The sequence below is a fragment of the Peromyscus californicus genome, unplaced genomic scaffold (genome assembly GCF_007827085.1).
Source record: "Peromyscus californicus insignis strain IS unplaced genomic scaffold, ASM782708v3 Scaffold_2__1_contigs__length_46816999, whole genome shotgun sequence".
NCBI lineage: Eukaryota > Metazoa > Chordata > Mammalia > Rodentia > Cricetidae > Peromyscus > Peromyscus californicus.
In genome coordinates, this window is record NW_026294540.1 from 21022212 (window position 1) to 21042011 (window position 19800).

General features: G+C 44.8%; 1 protein-coding gene and 1 non-coding gene across 3 annotated transcripts in view; both read left to right on the top strand.

The window, feature by feature from the left end:
* Caln1 (calneuron 1) overlaps positions 1 to 19800 on the top strand; it is a 425484-nt gene that overhangs the window by 342489 nt on the left and 63195 nt on the right. The gene's annotated exons all lie outside the window — the stretch shown is intronic.
* Positions 16378 to 16485, top strand: LOC128121145 (U6 spliceosomal RNA). The gene has a single exon (XR_008222089.1). It is a non-coding gene; the product is annotated as a U6 spliceosomal RNA (small nuclear RNA).

Consider the following 19800-nt stretch of genomic DNA (forward strand, 5'->3'; position numbering starts at 1 on the left):
GGGCGTCCTCATGGGAAGCAATCGAAGGCTGATTCACAAAGGAAAAAAAAATAACCCACAGATCCTCTGAGTTGGCCTTTCCTTTCCCTTTCCTGCCCTTCTGTTCCCACAACCCAAATCTCTCGAGATGAAAAGAGCAGCAGGAGGGGTGCAGTGGTGTGCCTCAGTTTTATTTTGATGCCCCAACATAGCTGTGGCCCCCACCAGCATCTCATTTCAACTAGCATGCCCTCTTCCAGTGCAAACAGGTTTCTTGACCTCCACGTTATTTGGCATTTGCTCTGGACAACTCTTTGTGACTGAGCCCTGTCAGGACTCTTCCCCAAGTGTTCAGGGGCACTCCAGCCTTGCCTAGTGGCCCAGTAGCATCTCAAGTTGTGACCAATGTGACAGTGTCTCTAACTGCTAAGATTGCAGGCATGTGCCCCTCTGCCTGGCTACTTCATTGGTTGTTAAAATGCAGACCTACCTTTCTTGCTTACCTGGGAACATCCAGCTGTTGCGTATTACTCTTGTCTCCTTCTACCATCTTATTCATTTTCAACGCCCCTCCCCACATTTGCACTCTCTGATATTTTTCCTTAACCTGCCACTCCCACACTCCAGGAGTAATTTTTTTTGAAGTTGTATTAACTAAACTTTTAAAGATAATTTTACACGTGTACGTAATGCGTATATCTAACTCTTACCCCTCACTCTTACCTACCTTCTTACCACCCCATCTCTTCCCCCACTTCCCCGTGGATCTCTTTTTCATGTTCCTGCTTGTTTGTTTTCTTTTGTGACCCGCTGGGTTTAACCAAGGACATCTGTGTGAAAGCTTAGACTGTCTGTTGGAAACTGGTAGGCTCAATGGTAGACATGCGACTAAACTTGCTCTCCCAGAATCTATCAATAGGGACCCAGGAGTTCCTCCTCCTTCCGTGATGGTTGACATGGCCATTCCTATGTTGGCCCAGTGCAGGTGGCCATGACTGTGGTGAGTTAATTATTGGATTATAATGGCTGAAGATGGCATTTCCTGGCTGGGTAAAGGAATGATTCTTACTTAAGTCTATTGCTTCAAATTGAACTGGCTCCTGGAACTTCCATGGCTCAGTGTTTAGCTTGAGACCACAACCCTATGCTCGCTGTAGTATATTCTAAATTCTCATACCTACACCAGTTCTTCCATAGGCATTCCAACCCATTTACCGTCAGACATACCCTTTGGTCTGATTTAGGTATTAAATATTCTAAGACTTGCATTTTGAATGCTTGATCACCAGCTATTTTGGGAAAGTGTGGAAAGTCTACAAGGTCAGCCCAGCTAAAGGACAGAGGTCACTTAGGGTGGGTCGTGGGGGATGTTTTCCCTAGCTACCTCTTGCCTGAGTCCCTCCTTCCCAGCTAGCTCTAAGTAAACAGCTTTCTTCTGCCTTGTGTTCCCACAGCCATTGTACCTACCTAAGTACAGGGGGCCAAGCCTCTGCACACTGAATTCTCTGTAACAGCTACCAAAACACGCCCCCCACCATAAATGGTTTCTACTGGTAGTTGGTCACAATGATAAGAAAGTAACTAAGGCAACTGTTGTGGTTTGATGAAAAATGTCCTCCATAGGCGCATATGTTTCTATGCCTGATCTCCAATAGGTGGCGCTGTTTAAGGGAGGTTATAGAACCTGTAGGAGGTGCAGTCTTGCTGGGGAAAGTATGTCACTGGTTTTGAGGTTTTAGAGCCTGGCCTCACTTCCTGTCTCTGCTTCCTGTGTGTGTGTGTGTGTGTGTGTGTGTGTGTGTGTGTGTGTGTGTGTATGTATGTGTGTGTGTGTGTGTGTGTGTGTGTGTAGATGTGACCAGCCAGCTTCCTGCTCCTGCATCATGCTTTCTTTTACTGTTGCCTGGTCTTTCCCACCCTAATAAACTCTATCCCCCTGGAACGATAAGCCCAAGTAAACCCTTTCTTGCTTCATTTACTTTTGTCAGGGTATCTCATCATAGCAACAGACAAGGAACTCAAACAGCATCCTTCTGATGCAACCCATCTCACATGCACTCATGAAGGATTACATGAGGGGTCACCATCACTTGGGGTAGGCCCCATCATCCTTGCTCACCCCACCCCACCTCCCAGCTCCAGCTGTACCCAGACCTCTCTGATCCTCGTCTTACCTGAATCCGCTCCTTTCCATGTGCACAGCAGCTTCCTTAACTCACACTTCTAAGCACCTCCTGCTTTGACTCCTGTAGCCCACGCATGGTGGGTCTTCCCCCTCAATTAATCCTTCCTGGAAACAAGATGGCAGACATACCCAAAGGCGTGCCTCATTGCTAGGTCTTTTTAAACCCAACCAAATGGAAGTGAACCATCAGATATCTTATTTAGAATTCTCCTCCCAAGTCTCAAGGCCTATCATAGAAAAGGGAGAAATAAAGAAAAATAGAAAGATAGTAAGAGCCAGAGGTCATGAAGGAAGGACCTGAAGGAAACAGTATCTTCCGGACTGCTGAGCTCATGAACTCACAGCAACTGTGGTTGGTTGCTCATACAAGATCTGCACAAGATCAAGCCAGTCAATGTTCTAGCATCAAGAAGGGAGGGCCTCAGGAACCACCATCCCTAACTGAGGATCTATGGGCAGCTGATGGTTGCTAGGAGAGGGTGTGTGCATCTTCCTTAAGGTGGTGGTCCTGGTAGGTCAACTATGCTCCCCAACTTTACCCCATGCCATGAACATATGGACAGCATGAAATCAACTTGATGGATTTTTTTTTTTAATGTCCATGAAATTGGGAAGGAGTGGAGATTGGGAGATGGAAGTGGATCTGAAAAGACAAGAAAGAAAGAATTTTCCCTGTTATAAAATTTCCATAGTGAAGTTTCAGTGTATAGTCATTGTGGTGAACTCATTGTGTTCCGTTTCATAAATTCTAAGTTCACTCTGATGCTGTGTTGCCATGTTCACGAGGTTGTGGTCTGGGGACATAGGTTTGTTCTCCAGTAGGATAGAATTGCTTCAAGAACAAACAGCCACCCGAGCTCAGACCCTAGGAATCCTCAGTGCTGGACACTCCACTTCTAAGATAGGAAGCATGTGGTCACTGTTGATATGAATGAACGAAGCCCAGAAGATTCACCTTGATGGTTTATAAAAGGGACACATGACATGCTGAGGGATGGGAGTGGCTGGATGTGTCTCCTTGTTCTGTGACTTTTCCCGCAGAGACATAAACAAATATCTGTTTACCCCAGACATGGCACAAATGACAGAGAAAGAAAAAAAAAAGATTCCATCCTAGTCTAGCAGATTTATTAGGGTTACTTACAGAAGCATGGGTATCTAAAAGGCAGTTGAGTCTATGAAGTCTCCCATGCATCTTGGGTAATGGCATGGCTAAGGACTTATGAAAGCAGCATCCCTGGAGTCTAACTTCCTGTGTGACTTGTGGGCAGCTCAGTCACTCATACAGTATTCCTCCCCTTTGTGAATCTTGTCCCACTACCTTCCCGAATCCGGAATATTTCAGTGTAAGGAACCTCCTTTTCAGAGGGAAGTCTCAATCCACAGCAAGTAGCTACACTGTAGATGCCTATGGAAGAGCTGCCTTAGCCCCAATCCCTTCCCTTCAGGGGCACTTGAGACTGCACAATCTCTTTGTGTTTTTCTCTGACTTCCTGATTGTCATGTAGATCCAACTGGGTTTAAGGATGAGGTTTTCAAAGTGGGCAGCTGACCACTGTGGGTAAGGGCTTTGTAGGTCACCTGGGAATGAGGAGTTGTGACTTCCATCAAAGCAGAGAGAACTTGAGGTTCCTGCTGAAATGGTGTTGGGTTGTTGGTGAGGATCTGGAATCCATCCTGACTTCTGGACTGTTTTTCCTGGACCCTTGAATGAACTTCTTTTTCACCACTCAACATTTTAAAACCAGGAGTAGATGATGTGAAATGAATCAAGTCATCTCCTGCTCCTGTTGGCCAGGACAGTCACCTTCCTGTTACCATGGAGATGGATTTGTTTCTTTTGTAATTCTTTTCTGAGTTTTTCGGCTGTAGGGCAACTTCTGCAAAGCTCTGGCTAATCTCTCCCCAAAGAGAAGGAAGGATGAAAATAGAATCATAGAGACAGCCAGCCCGGGTGTGTGATCATCCAAAAATGTTAGCTGAGCCCCTTTCTCCAGTGGAGTGGATCATGGGTGTTTGTTTTGTTTAGACTTTATGTGCTAAGATCAGCGTTTTCCGGAATGTTTTCATTCTATCCCAAATGGAACTCACTTTGTAAGAGAAAAACCTTTTTGTTTTTTAAAAGGCAACTGTCCCCAACATGCACGAAGCACCCAGAGACCAGCTGGTTCAAACAGGGAATCTAGTGACTTCTCAGTGTGAGTGTCCACTGCTTCTCATCCAAGAATCTGTGGCTCTTTTCCAGTTTTTTTTTTTTTTAATTCCCATTAGTTGTTGTCATTGGTATGCATTTTAGTTTCATTCTGATGCTGTGATAAAACGCTCTGGCCAAAAAGCAACTTAGGAGAGGAAAGTGTTTATTTGACTTCTGCTTCCAAGTCACAGTCCATCATCAAGGGAACTCAAGCTCAAAGCTGAAGGCAGGGATGCCTGCTACTCCTCACAGCCATCACCTCTAACCAGGGAACTCATTCACAGCCAAGGACGCGCAACAGAAGCCATGGAGGATACTGCTTGTTGCTCACTTGCTAGCTTCTGTTCAGCTGGCTTTCTTATATAGCCCAGGACCACTTAATTAAGGATGTTGCTACCTATAGTGGGCTGGATCCTCCTACATCGATTAACAAGACAAATCCTTCACAGACATGACCATAGCCAATCTGATCTAGGCAGTTCTTCCTCTCAGATGAATCTAGGTTGTGTCAAGTTGATAAGGCTAACTCAAACGGTAGGGTAAGTCATCAGCCGTGTCCAGCCTTTGTGGAGGGCTCATACCTTCCAAGATTTGGACCTGTCAAGAGTTAAATGTGGATATTACCCTGCTCTTTGTATCCCAGAGTCAATAAGAAGGAGGAGGAGGAGGAGAAGAAGAAGGAAGAAGAAGAAGAAGAAGAAGAAGAAGAAGAAGAAGAAGAAGAAGAAGAAGAAGAAGAAGAAGAAGAAGAAGAAGAAGAAGAAAGAGATTTACAATTTAGAGATTTGAAGAGCTCTTGAGTTATAAGACCCTTAAAGACTGGCTCTCACTCCTACCCACACACTTTGGATGAACAAGACTTTGATCACTTGTTTGTAATGCATCGATACTTTAGATTACCCTGTCTTATGTCATATACTTTTCTAGACACTGAGGATAAAACTGTTAAGCATCAACTAAATGTTGTCTGGTGGAATGTTTGCCTGGCATGCGTGAAGCCCTGGGTTCAATTCCCAACAAAAGGCAAACTAGGTGTGGTTGTACACACCTGTAATCCCAGCCAGCACTTGGAAGATAGAGGCAGGAGGATCAGGTGTTTAAGTTCCTCCATAATGAGCTCAAGGACATCCTGAGATATATAAGATCCTGCTGTAAGAAACTGGGAGAGAGAAAGAGAAAAGGAGGGAAGGAGAGGCCAAGGGGAAGAATGCTAACAGATGTGTGTGTGTGAGTCTTGGATAATTCCTGAATTTAAAGGACAGCTGGGGACACACAGCCACAGACAGGCAGAGCAGAGTGCACTTGAGAGTAATGAGGAAGTAATCATGTTCCTCCCGAGCCGGAATACAAGCTGGCAGAGGGAATAGAATTGACCCAAGGAGAATGCTCTAGAATGTAGAATTAGCACCATGTCAGGCTAATTTTTCCCCCAAGTCTCACCTTAACATTGATGAGCACGATTTAAGGATCAAACTAATCAACCTTGAGCAATTGTGGGGAAATGTAAGAATCTTGAATCCCCGCTTTCCTCAGATCTAGCTCGTGGTGCATAGATGTTTGTAGCCAAATACATGGTGTTCCTCAGTCAAATTCTACTTCTACATTCCACTTAGCCGAATGGCATGGAGTTCTGACTCAGGTCTCATCCCTAGGGGACTATAGGAATCAGTGGTACCCAGAGTGCCACAGAGGTTGCCATGGTTATTGTCTTGCCCTTTGCTGCTGCTGCTGCTATGTTGCCTCTTTGGCATCCCTTGGACCCTGCTGATCCTCAGCACATCTTTTCCATTTGTTCTCTGAGCCTGAGAACTGATCAGCCTGGTTATTCCCCTGCTACTTCTGGGAAAATAACCGAGGGAGGGACCAGGTTATCACAACATTCAGAAACCTCACAAAGCTCTGTGCTCCTTCAGCAAAGGCTCCCACCTTTAATCCCAGCACCCAAGAGACAGAAGCAGGTAGACTTCTGGGAGTTTGAAGCCAGCCTGGTCTCTGTAGTGAGTTCTGGGAGAGCCAAGGCTATGTAGAGAGACTGTTTCAAAAACTAACAAACAAAACATTTTTATTGCATTTATTCATTCAGGCATTCACGGAAATGACACACGTCACAGACCACATGTGGAGTTCATGTGCCAACTTGTAAGAACTGGTTCTTGTCTTCCATCATGTAGACCCAGGGGTCAAATTCAGATCATCAGGCTTTGTGACGGGTGCTGTCTCACTACCCTCCCATTCGTGTGTGTGTGTATGTGTGTGTGTGTGTGTGTGTGTGTGTGTGTGTGTGTTCAAGTTCATGTGCAGTGTGCAGGCCAGGGGACAACCTCAGATGTCATTCCTCAGGGGCTGGCCAGAGTGGTGGTGGTGTTGTTTTTCATTTGTTTGTTTGTTGAGACAGGGTCTCTCACTGGCCTGCAGGTTGCAAAGTAGCCCAGGATGTCTGGCCAGGAGGCTTGAGGGATCTGCCTGTCTCTGCCTCTCTAGGGCTGGGATTACAAACAAGTGCCATCATGCTTGGCTTTTTTGTTTTTTAACATGGGTTTTAAGGATCAAACTGAGGTCCCGTGCCTTATTCGATGAACTGTCTTTCCAGCCCCTGCCTTTCCATTCCTGGAAAGCACCTCTCACCCTCTCTCTAAACAAGATCCTGCCTCTCCTACATCTTACAGGAGAATTTGGGTATGCTGTGGGATGGTCTGTATGTCAAATGTGTTGCTGATTGGTCAATAAATAAATCACTGATTGGCCCGTGGCCAGGCAGGAAGTATAGGCGGGACAAGGAGGAGAATAGAGCTGGGAAGTGGAAGGCTGAGGGAGGAGACACTGCCAGCCGCCATCAGGACAAGGAAGATGTAAAGTACCGGTAAGCCACAAGCCACGTGGCAAGGTATAGATTAATAGAAATGGATTAATTTAAGCTGTAAGAACAGTTAGCAAGAAGCCTGCCACGGCCATACAATTTGTAACCAATATAAGTCTCTGTGTTTACTTGATCGGGTTTGAGCGGCTTGGGACTGGCGGGTGAGAGAGATTTGCCCTGACTGTGGGCCAGGCAGGAAAACTCAAGCAACATGGGTAGGTTATCCTATGAGCGTCCCACCATCACATTTGACGTACTGAAACTAGTCAGCATGGCCCCAAGACATGGTGTCCCTTACTCTGAGCACAGAGCTAACATTATTCTAATGGTGGGAGGGTGCAAGTTTTTCCAATTGTGATTCGTTTAAATATCTTATGTTATTACATAATTCTCAGGCTGAACAAATACATTCTTGAAGTAAAGCAGCTCTATTTCTGTCTTTTTTTTATCCTTTAATTTTCTTTGAACTCTTTCATCAAATGATTGCATACTGAGATCTTTCGGGTCACACTTAGGTAAAGGTCCTCTGTGGACCAGCAAGATGGCTGCTAAGGAGCCACACGATGGAGGAAGAGAACCTACATCCAAAAGTTGTCATGTGACCTCAACACACGCGGCCTGGTGCTCAAATGCCTGCTGGCGTTCATGCGCAGCATATGTCCACAGTAAAGAGAAGGAAGTTCTTTGTCAGGCTGGGGAGATGGCTCAGTTGATAAAGTGCTGGCCACACAAGCGTGAGAACCTGGGTTTGATCTCTAGTATGATGTGGGAACAAAAGCCAGACATGGTGGTGCGCACCTGTGATCCAAGCATGGGGGAGGGGGAGACAAGGGGTGGGGCACTGGGACTCACCTGGCCCGCTAGCCCAGCAGAACTGGTAAGCCCCACATTCCAGTGAGAAACTCTCGCTCAATAAACAAGGTAGTTGGGGCTGGAGAGATGGCTCAGAGGTTAAGAGCACTGGCTGCTCTTCGAGAGGTCTTGAGTTCAATTCCCAGCATCCACATGGTGGCTCAGAACCATCTGTAATGAGATCTGGTGCTCCCTGCAGGGATATACACAGACAGAACACTGAAATAAATAAATAAATAAATAAATAAATAAATAAATAAATAAATAAATAAATAAATAAATAAATAAATCTTTAAAAAAATTAAAGGTAGTTGGCTCCTGAGGAATGATACCAAGGTTGATCTCTGGCCTACACACACACACACACACACACACACACACACACACACACACACACACAGAAATGACATATGAACATGCACATGTATACATATTGCACACAAGCATACACTTGAAGGTACTCAACACACAAAAACACACATAAATGAACACACACACACACAGGAACACACACCAGCACACACACTCTTTGCTGTGATCACTTGAAGTGTGTCATGAGCAAAATTGCACGTTGAACAGGCACTCACTGCTGCCACCATCCCCTCCCTTCCCCAGTTTGTTTGAAAGGGCTTGCTTGACTAGTTTCTCTTTCCTCCTCAGTTCCCCTGCCCTCCCTGAAGCTCCCACACCTGTGGGTTCCATATCACCCATCCCAGGGACAGGGACGGGAAAGGTGGTCATCATTCTTAGTCACTGAACCGCTGTGAGGATCCAGTGTCCCCGCTCTCTGCACTTGGCAGATGGTTAAGGTCACCTCTTTCTCACCGGGGTATTTCCATGCCTTCAGTGACACTCGCTACCCTTCATTCGCTCAGGACTGCTCAACAGCAGCCTCCTTCATCGAGTAAAAAGCCACCTTCATCCCAGCCAGTCATCTCCCTCTACTGCAACCTCTAGGGATTTGGTGCCACCCACAGCTTCCCCCTGAGGTTCGTGGTTCCTTCTCAGTGATGCTCTGGAGAGTCCCACCTGAGAGGTCTCATTGGTTCATGGAAAATTCACCTTGTCCTACTATAATGATTTCATGCTGAAATGTGTTCTTCTGGGAGCTGGGGCTCAGACAGTAGAGTTCTTGCCGAGCATGTGTGAGGCCCTGGGTTCGATCCGATCCCTAGTATGGTGGGGCATGGTGGCACACACCTGTTAATCCCATCACCTGGATCAGAAGCTCAAGGTCATCCTCAGCTACACAGCAAGTTCCAGGACAACATGAGCTATAGAGAATATATAGATATATAGATATAGATATAGATAGATAGATAGATATACCTTGAGCTATAGAGAATACAACACACACACACACACACACACACACACACACACACACACACACACACACACACATACACATACACACACACACACACACTTTTAAAATGTGTCCAATTTTGGTTAAAGAATTATGAGGTCACCCTAGCTCTTTCTCACAATTTCTGAGAGTGAAGAGCACCCAACACATTCCTTTCTCTTTTATGGTGAACACTTCACAACCAGGCAGAAGTGAAGTCTCAGCAGGCTCTGCCTCTGAGCTGCAGTCCCGAGAGACCCTTCTCAGTGTTTGAGAGGAGGCCCGGGTGTTCTCCTTTGCTCTACTTATTATACAGCTTCTTTCCAATAGGCTCCAGTGCTAAACCTCTCTGGAAACACCCTCATAGCTACACTCAGAGGTGCATCTACTCCCAGGGGACTCCAGAAACAACCTCATAGCCACACCCAGAGATGTATCTCCCAGGGGACTCCAGAAGCACCCTCATGGCCACACTCAGAAATGTATCTTCCAATGGACTCCAGAAGCACCCTCATAGCCACACCCAGAGGTGTATCTCCCAGGGGGCTCCATAGCCTGTGAAATTGATAACCAAGATTAATGTCACATTAACATTAAAATAACTGGCATTTTTTTACATTTATTTATTTTGTGTATGTGAGGGGAATAGTGCATTTGTGCAACTGAGCACAAGTGGAGGTCAGAGGACAACTTTCAGGAGTTGTTTCTCTGCTCCTATATGGGTCCTGGGAACCAAACTCAGACTGTTAGTCATGGTGGCAAGTACCTTTACCTGCCGAGCCATCTCTCCCCTCAATAACTGGAATTTTTTTAAAAAAATGATATTCAGTCTTTTTCTCTGAGAACAAATGCTCCTTCATTTCTCCATCAATTATGTGTTTATTGTTGCCATTTTTCATAATGTCAACTTCCTTGCCAATTTATTCACAGTAATTTATAGTTTTAGCTCATGATATTAAGTAATTTTTCCATTGTACCTCTGTGCTTTTGTTTCTAAAATTGAGAGAAAATGTAAGGGAAACTAAGTATTTGTGTTATATTTTGCCGCTTTATTAAATTATCTTATTCAAATGTCGTGCTTTAACAGTGACATTTTAAACAAAAGCATAGTTATATTTTAGGGGAGTGGGATTGTCTGTTTGGTTGGGGTTCTTTTTTTGTTTTTTGTTTTTGTTTTGTTCTTGTTGGTTTGTTTGTTTTTTCCCCCTGAGACAGGATTTCTCTGTGTAGCTCCAGCTATCCTGGAACTCACTCTGTATACCAGACTGGCCTAGAACTCAGAGACCCTCCTGCCTCTGAGGCTTAAAGGGGCATGCCACCACGTGCTGCCTGGCTTACAAAACCGTAGTTTTATGTCTTCTCCTGTCTTTCTGCTCTCTTGGTTTTTGTTGTGTTCCAGGTTCCTTTCTGTTGCTATGACAAACACCATGACCGAAAGCAACTTGGAAAAAGAAAGGGTTTATTTGGCTTACACTTCAGGTCACAGTCTCTTACTGAGAGAATTCAGGGAAGGGACTCAAGAAGGAGCTAGCAGCAGAAACCATGGAGGGACATTGCTTGCTGTCTTGTTCTCTGGCTCATGTTTATCTTTCTTATACAGCCTAGGACCACCTGCCCAGGGATTGATACCACCCACGGTGCACTGGGCCCTCCTACATCAATTAACGATCAAGACAATCCCACACAGAGATGTCCATTAGCTAATCTGATCTGGGCAAGTCCTCAATTGAGACTCCCTTTGCAGGTGACTCTAGGTTGTATGTATCAAGTTGATAGTTAAAGCCAACTAGGGCATGCTTCTAATAAATATTAGAACCTCCAGATGTCACTGGAAATAGAAACAGCAAATTGAAATTGAACCTGCCTAGCTCCTATTCAATTTGAAGTAGTGGGTAAGGTTTGCTTCCAAGCCTGATGACCTCTATTCAATCCTTGGTACCCATATGGTAGAAGGAAAGAACAGAACCCCACAGGTTGTCCTCTGCCCTTCATATGTTCTCCATGGCATGTACACTTGCCCCTACACACACACACACATACACACACACACACACACACACACACACACACACACACACACAGAGTGCACAGACACAAAACAAATAAGCACATTTTAAAAACTCTTAAGTAGTATCATTTCCCCTATGGAATAGAATCTCAAGAGATGACAGTTGGGTTTCTGTATCTGTGGGTTCTGCATTCAGAGGTTCAACCAACCATGTATCAAATATATCCAGAAAATATAATTATGTCTGTATTCAACGTGCACAGGCGTTTTTTCCCCTTGTCATTATTCCCTAGACAATATGGTATAGCAGCTATTTGCATTGCATTTACATTGCATTAGCTGTAATAAGTAATACAGAAGTAATTTAAAGCATATGGGAGGGGATGTGCTCCACAAGATAATTCACACCATTTTGTATAAATAAGCGTCCTCTGGGACTGGGAAGAAGGCTCAGCAGTTAAGAACACCCGCTGCTTCCCCAGATGAGTTTAGTTCCCGGCACCCAGGTTGGGTGGATTACAGCCACTTGAAACTCCAGATCCATGGAATCCAATATCCCTTCCTGGACTACTTGGGCACACACACTCATGTGTACAGATCCTCCTACACACACACACACACACACACACACACACACACACACACACACACACACACAATTAAAAATAAAACACATATTTTATTGAAGAAGGAAGCATCATCATAGTAGGTATCCACAAGTGCTTCTGAGGCAGTCTCTCATGGATACAGAGAGATGCATCTATTCTATCCTCTTCACAAAGTAGGCAGCATGGTGAGTCTCTGAGTCTACTGCGTGTTCATGTTGTAGATTTCTGGGCTCAGCCTGCCAGGGTTCTGAACCAGGAGGTCTAGAGAAGAGCCGAGGGATGCTCATTTCAATAAGTATCACATGGGATGAAACTCAGTGGGAGAGCATTGGCCAGTTGTGTGTGTGGAGACCCTGGTTTGGTCCACAGCACCACTAAGAAGGGCCACCAGTGGCTGATGTATTTTAAATTGTATCACGTTCATTTATTCATGTCCATATTTGTATTATTTGTGTGAGGGTGCACTTGTGTCACAACATGCCAAGTGGCAGTCAAGAAGAACTTGCAGGCGTTGGCCCTCTCCTTCCACTGAGTCCTGGGGACTGGACTCAGGTCATCAGGCCTGGTTGCAAGTGCCTTTACCTGCTCAGCCATCATGCTGGCCTTGCTTTGGCACCTTGAGAAAATTTGTTGAGGTGTGTTTGATGAGAAACCACTGGTCTCAGAGGGAAATATTTGGATTTTAATCCCAGCCCGGTAGCCTCAGATTTCCAAATTTCTTGTGTGTGTGTGCGAGTGACTGAGAGAGAGAGAGAGAGAGAGAGAGGTGTTCATGTGTGTGGGAGTGTGGGTGTGTGTGTGTGTGTGTGTGTATGTGTGATGTGTTGGTACATGTATGCCACAGTGCACATGTAGAACTCAGAGGAGAATTCAGGTTTCAGACCTCACCTTCCTCCGTGTTAGAGACAGGGTCTTTCGTTTGTTGCTATGTGTACCAGGCTAGCTGGCACATGAGCTTCTGAGGGTTCTCCTCACTCGGCCTCCCATCCACACCCCACTTTTTTTTCCCATGGATTCTGGGGATTCAAATTCAGTTCTCCACTGAGCCATCTCCCCAGGCCAGACTTCTAACCTTTCATTTTCATATGCACCCTCTAGGCAGGGCCACTAACTACTCTCTTTATTTCTACTGGTGTCCGTGAAGGAGATACCCATAGGCAAGTGTCCTAGTTAGCTTTACTTGCCAACTTCACAAAGCCTAGAGTCATCTGAGAGGAGAGCCTCAGTTAAGGACTGGACTGGATCAGACTGCCCTGTGGATATGACTGTGAAGGACTGTGTTGACTTGAGTATTAATTGGCATGGAGGATCCAGCCCACTGTGGGCAGCACCATCCCTAGGCAGGTGGGCTTAGGCTATATGAGAAATGTGGCTGAGCACGTGAGTAAGTCTGACAGCAAGCCAGTAAGCAGCTTTCCTTCACGGTTGCTGCCTCCAGATTCTAGTCTTGAGTTCCTGCCCTGATTGAGCTCAGTGATGGGCTGGGACCGGAAAGTGTAAGCCAAACAAACCCTTTATGCCTCAAGTTGCTTTTGGCCATAGTGTTTTATCACCACAACAGGATGAAATTACAATAGCAAGCAACCCCTGACCACATTGTGAGTGTGTCCACAGTAAAAGTTGTTACAAACTTTGCCCGTCGCTATGGGAGATTAGAAGTGCTCTCCAAACTCCTCCAGTTACTTTTATTAAAAACCAAGTAAGGAGCCTGGAGACGTCAGCAAGGAAGAGTTCGTGATCAACAGTCTTTTGGTAGACAGACTATAAAAACTCAGCAATCTGGTACACTTAATGAAAGGATGACATTAACTGTCTCTAATGACACAATTTTTGTGACATAATTTAATATAGAAAAGTGACATTTCATGTTTCAGGGAAACAGTGCATTTTGTAATAAATTAAGGCAAGGATGTAGAGAGAGCTGAGAACAAATTCTGAAAATATTTAAAATTGAGAACGACGGGGCCCACAAGATGTCTCAATGGATAAAGCTCCTACCACCAAGTCCGAGGGCCTGAGTTCAGTTTCCAGGACCACATGGTGGAAGGAGAGGATTGACTCCCACAAGTTATCCTCTGACCACTATACAACATGTACCACATGGTGTTCCCCCACACACACGGGTGCATATATTCACGCACACACACACACACATACACACACACACACACACACACACACACACACACACACACACACACAAAGTTAAATAACTCTAATGACAAAATTAAAATAAAAGCAAATGTTGGCTCTTAAAATGTTACACTCAGGGTAAAGAGCATCCATTCAGCAAATACTTACCAAGCACCCAAGGCACAGCAAAAGAAGTCTTGTCCTGTGAATTTTTATAATCTAAGGAAGGGGATAAGTTCTCTATTAATATCATTTTCAGAAATAACCAACTTCTGAATGCACCAAAGGGTAGAAAAATAAGTTATAGAGTTGATGAGAACAGTACACTGACCACAAGCTAGATATAACTAAAAGCTCAATGCAAATTGATTAGCATTAACCAATTGGAAAAGCTGATGAGTTAGAGGTGTAAGGTGGGGAAGAAATGCCTTTCAGGGGAAGGACTTCATCTCTTGTTAGAGAAGGGAATCCACTAGAGAGCTCTGAGGAGAATGATGTAACTAGACACAGACTACCAGGACCACTCTAGCTGTCAGGTGATATGTAGACTAAGAGAGACCCTGGGAGGAAACAGGAGACCCATCAGGACATCATTGACAATAGTTGAAATGGGAGCTGATGGTGACTTGGACCAGCCTAGTGTCAGGAGACTCTTCCTGAGGAGATATGATACATACATAGCAACTGACCCTAGAACCACAACAGCCCAAAGCAGCGATGACGCCAAAGTCTAGCTTGATGAACCAATGAGTTTATTGGGGTTCCTGATGGGAGTGTGGGTGAAGAGTTACTTACAGGAGCAGGGATGACTTCAAGGCAGCTGCATCACTGAGAAGCCCACCTCACTCATGAAAGCTGCATCCCTGGAAGCTTCATGCATGACCTACAGCAGCTTGGCTTGTTGAAGTCTCCTGCCTGGCTGTCATTTACTGCTTCTATAACCTTGGGATGGCCCTCAGGAATCATCTATTGTTCCAGCTTCACTGGATTTGGGGCATTTGCTCCCTTCCCGAGTCCCATGGGCTTCCATCCTCCCTCCAGGAAAGAATGTTTCAATTCTGAGGAAATTGGTCCAGCACACAGAGTAGCAACGAGGTAGGGAAAAATGGCCAGATGTTGGATATAAGAGTGTCTACCAAAGGTGAGTCATGGCTGAACTAAGCTAAAATTGAAAATTTGCATCTGAGCAACTGGGGAGATGGACTTGGCATTCACTGAGATGCCTGGACTTGGTAAGAAAAACTAGAAGTCCAATGTAGCCTCTATTGGTTACTTTTCTTATTGCTGTGACCAAATACTTGACATGAAGCCTCATACGGCAGAAGAGGTGGTTTGGGGGATACAGTCCACCATGGTGGCTGTAGCAGGAGAGCTTGCTCATATCCATTTGGATCAGGACACAGAGAGAGGGCCAGAAGCTGAACTGGGCTATATGTCTTCTCCCAACCACAGTGACCTCTTTCCTCAAGCTAAAGCTTGCACAACCCCTAAAACAACACCAAATGTTCAAACCCATGAGCCTTTGAGAGAGCATTTCCCATTCAAACCACAACACAGAGCATGCTAAGACTGGAATGGAATGCCCATTAGATACTGCATTCATTTTTTTTAATTGCTGCAATAAAAACAACTTAAAGAAGGAAGGGTTTATTTGGGCTCACAGTTTGAAGGTACAGTCAATCACAGTGGGGAAGGCATGGCAGCAGGAGCCTGAGGCAGCTGGTCACATGGCATCCACAGTCAGGAAGCAGAAAGAAATGAATGCTGATGCTCAACTCACTTTCTCCTTTTCATTGAGCTCAAGACCCTAGTAGATGAAACTGGTGCTGTCAAAATTCAGGGTGGATCTTCCCATCTCAGTGAACTCCAGTTTAGAAGATCCCTTATAGACACGCCCAATGGTGTGTCTCTTTGGGGATTCTAGATCCTGTCAAGAAGATAATCAATATTGGCCATCAATATTGTCTATCTCTCAATATTGACCATCAGTATTGACAATAACAGACATCAAAGTGGACAATTTGAGGAGACAATGAGAAACACAAGTCTGGAATTTATAGAGTAAAGGTTCCAGCCAAAGGTATACCTTCCATGTGCTCCTGAGCTTCAACCATGGGGCTGGAGCAGATTGCTCTGCAAGTGAGAGGACATTGGAAACAGAAGCATTCCATACACCTACCTGATAAATAGAGACACCAGCAAAAGAGACAGTCATGCTCACTCTGGTGACAGCACATATACTAAAGTTGGAACCAAACAGAAGGTTAGCATGGCCCCTATGCAAGTATGACACACAAATCCATGAAGCGGTCCATACTCAAAAAGAGAGAGTAGCAGGAGGCCCAGAAGTGTGATGTTCTGTGCAAGGAAGGAGTTTCAGGTGCCCAAACTCCCCAAGGTCAGATTACCATACCAGCTTCCTGAGTTTCAGGAAGTGCAAGTGCACACCTGTTATCCTGGCTCACTTGTCGGTACCGTCCCTTCTGATTCTCAGCATTCACGTGGCAGTTGAGATAGATTGCTACCTACTGACAAGTTAAAGAACAAACGAACCGTTGCAAATCGCCATGGAGTTGATTGATGACCTTGACTAAGAGTTCTGGGTGTCATGATGAACCGCATGTGTGAGTGACCTGGAGAAGAGATTCTTCAGACAGTAAGCGCCATGAGTTCTTGGGGGTGAATTTAGCTGTTAAGGTGAGACAAAAGGCAGGATGGGAAGGGACATGGGGTGAAGATGAGTTTAGATTTCTATTTTCGTTCTTGAAATGGAAGAAAAATGACAGCTCATTTGTATGCTGATGGGGAAGATCCAGCAAAGGGGAGAACTGATGGTGTGAGGAAGAAAAATGAGCTCCAGAGAAACAAGCGAGGCTGGGTTACAGCTCACAAGGAAGATATGTTCTAGCAGGGTGTAAAGAAGGAAGGTAAAGTGCTGTCTTGGGAGCTTGGTCCTTGCTGTAGTTTGGATGTATTTTGCACTATATATGAGTTCACAGTGTTGCTATGAGAAGGTCAATGGAACCCCTTTTTCTCTGCTATAACATAATACCTGATGTTTTGTTTCTTATAAAGAAGAAAGGTATATTTAGCTCATGCTTTTGGTGGAACAAAATTCAAAATTAGGCAGCCCCTCCCCCATATCACACTATTGTAGGTGGCATCGTGATGAAAACTTGTACAAGATGGAGAGACCATGTAGCAAGAAAAGCCAAAAAGAAGAAAGGGATCAGCATTGCTCTTTTTAGTATTTACTTATTCAGGGCTATAGACATATCTTAATGAATAAGAGGATGTCCTGCTCTCGCAGAGGATCCAAGTTTGGTTCCCACCACCCATGTTGGGCAGCTCATAATCCCCTGAAACTCTTCTTTTGGGGAATACATGCCCTCTTCTGGCCTCTGTGGACACCTGCACTCATGGGCACATGCCCACATACAGACACACCAGTATAATAAAATGATTCTTTAAAAATAAAAGTTGATTGTACATGTGAGAAGGAAGAGAGAGAGACACACACACACACACACAGACACACACACACACACAGACACACACACACACACACAGAGAGAGAGAGAGAGAGAGAGAGAGAGAGAGAGAGAGAGAGAGAGAGAGAGAGAGAGAGGAGAATGTACATGCTGTGGCATATATGTGGAGGTTAGAAGGCAACTTTCAGGAGTCAGTTTGTAACTTCCACCTTGTTGGAGCCGGGTCTCCTGTTATTTTTCTGCTGCATTACATATTTAAGGCTAGCTAGACCCCACTCCTCCATGATTCTCCTGTTCCTTCTTCCCATCTTGGAGTACTGGGATTCCAGATGTCTGACACAGCATTCAGCTTTTGATATGGGCTGCAAGGATCTGGGCAAATGTTTTTACCTGCTGAGTCATCTCCCCATCCTTAGTCTTACTGTCTATTTAATGTTTTGTCGCATTTGTTTGTTGGTTTATGTACTTATTTATTTTCTTAGTTGTGTTGGGGGAACTGTAGCAGCATGTGTGTGGAGGTCAGAGGATAAGTGGCTGGAGTTGGCTCTCTCCACCATGTGGGTCTTCATGGTCAAGTTTGAATAGCCAGAACTTTTACCCATTCTTGCTCTTTTATGTGAATTTACCTTCTGCATGAAGCTCTCTCCGGAGAGTGGTGCACTCTATTTCCTAAGCACCTGCCACAAGGCCCCCACTTCTTTGTCTCCCCCTTTTCCTTTATTTATTTACTTACTTACTTATTTTTGGTTTTTCGAGACAGGGTTTCTCTGTGTAAGCTTTGCTCCTGTCCTGGATCTCACTCTGTAGACCAGGCTGGCCTCGAACTCACAGAGATCTACCTGGCTTATCTTACAAAGTTGCAGGTCTGCATAGACTTTTTTTTTTTTTTTGCTTTGGTTGACGCTCCCATCCATTGTTCCTGTCATCTTCCTGCCCTTCATCTCCACTTAAATATTTCTATGTCAAATATTCTATTCTCCATCCCCCACCTCCGTCCCTTAAGCCTCTTCGTTTTCCTCTCATTGGCCCCTTAATAGCTTCCTGGCCTCCCACAAGAATACACATTTATCAAAATTAGAAGCTAGGATTCACATATAGGAGGTCACCTGTGGTGAATGTCTTTCTGAGCCTGGGATCAACTCACTTAATGTAATGTTTCCGGTTCCATCCATTTCCCAGCAAAATTCATAATTTCCTTTTTCCTTATAGCTGAATAGAATTCCATTGTGTATATCCTCTTCTTGAAGCTTCCCCACCTCCCTCTAGCACCAACCACATTGGGGACCAACCTTCCATTAGATGAAGGTTTGCTGTTGTTTTCTAGGGACACGACCACATCTGAGTTATAGTTCAGGACCATGTTTCTAATAGAGCAGGCTTTGGGGGACACATCATAGCTGAGGCATTGACACATCTGCAGGGAAATGGATGCAAAGTGATCATCTGCCTCCTGATTTCATGGTTTTCCACAAAACAGGAAGCCCTGGTCAGCTATAGAAGAAAAGGATGGACAAGTGGAGTGGGAAAAGGGGACAAGAGATTGTGTGAGCTGTGTTGCTAAGGGAGAGACTTTGGGAATAAAATGTGATATGATCTCATGGCTGGGCCGTGGCGAGGGCACTGTCGAGGATGAGACACCAAATTTACAATGGCATTGTGATGGTTAGTGTTGTCAACCTGACAAAATCTACAATCACCCGAGGGAAGGGTTTCTCGGCATACCTATTAGAGCATTGTCTCGGTTATGTTAATTGAAGTTGAAAGACATGCCCATTGTGGGTGGCGCCATCCCTCATGCAAGAAATCCTGGTCTGGGGGGCTGGAGAGATGGCTCAGCAGTTAACAGTGCTGGCTGCTCTTCCAGAGGTCTTGAGTTCAATTCCCAGCAACCACATGGTGGCTCACAACCATCTCCAATGAGATCTGGTGCCCTCTTCTGGCCTGCAAGCATGCATGTAGACAGAACACTGTATACATAATAAATAAATAAATAAATAAATAAATAAATAAATAAATAAATAAATACATACATACATACATACATAAATAAATACATAAATACATACATACATACATACATACATACATACATAAATAAATAAATAAATCCTGGGCTGTGTGAGAATGGAGACATCAGATATGGCT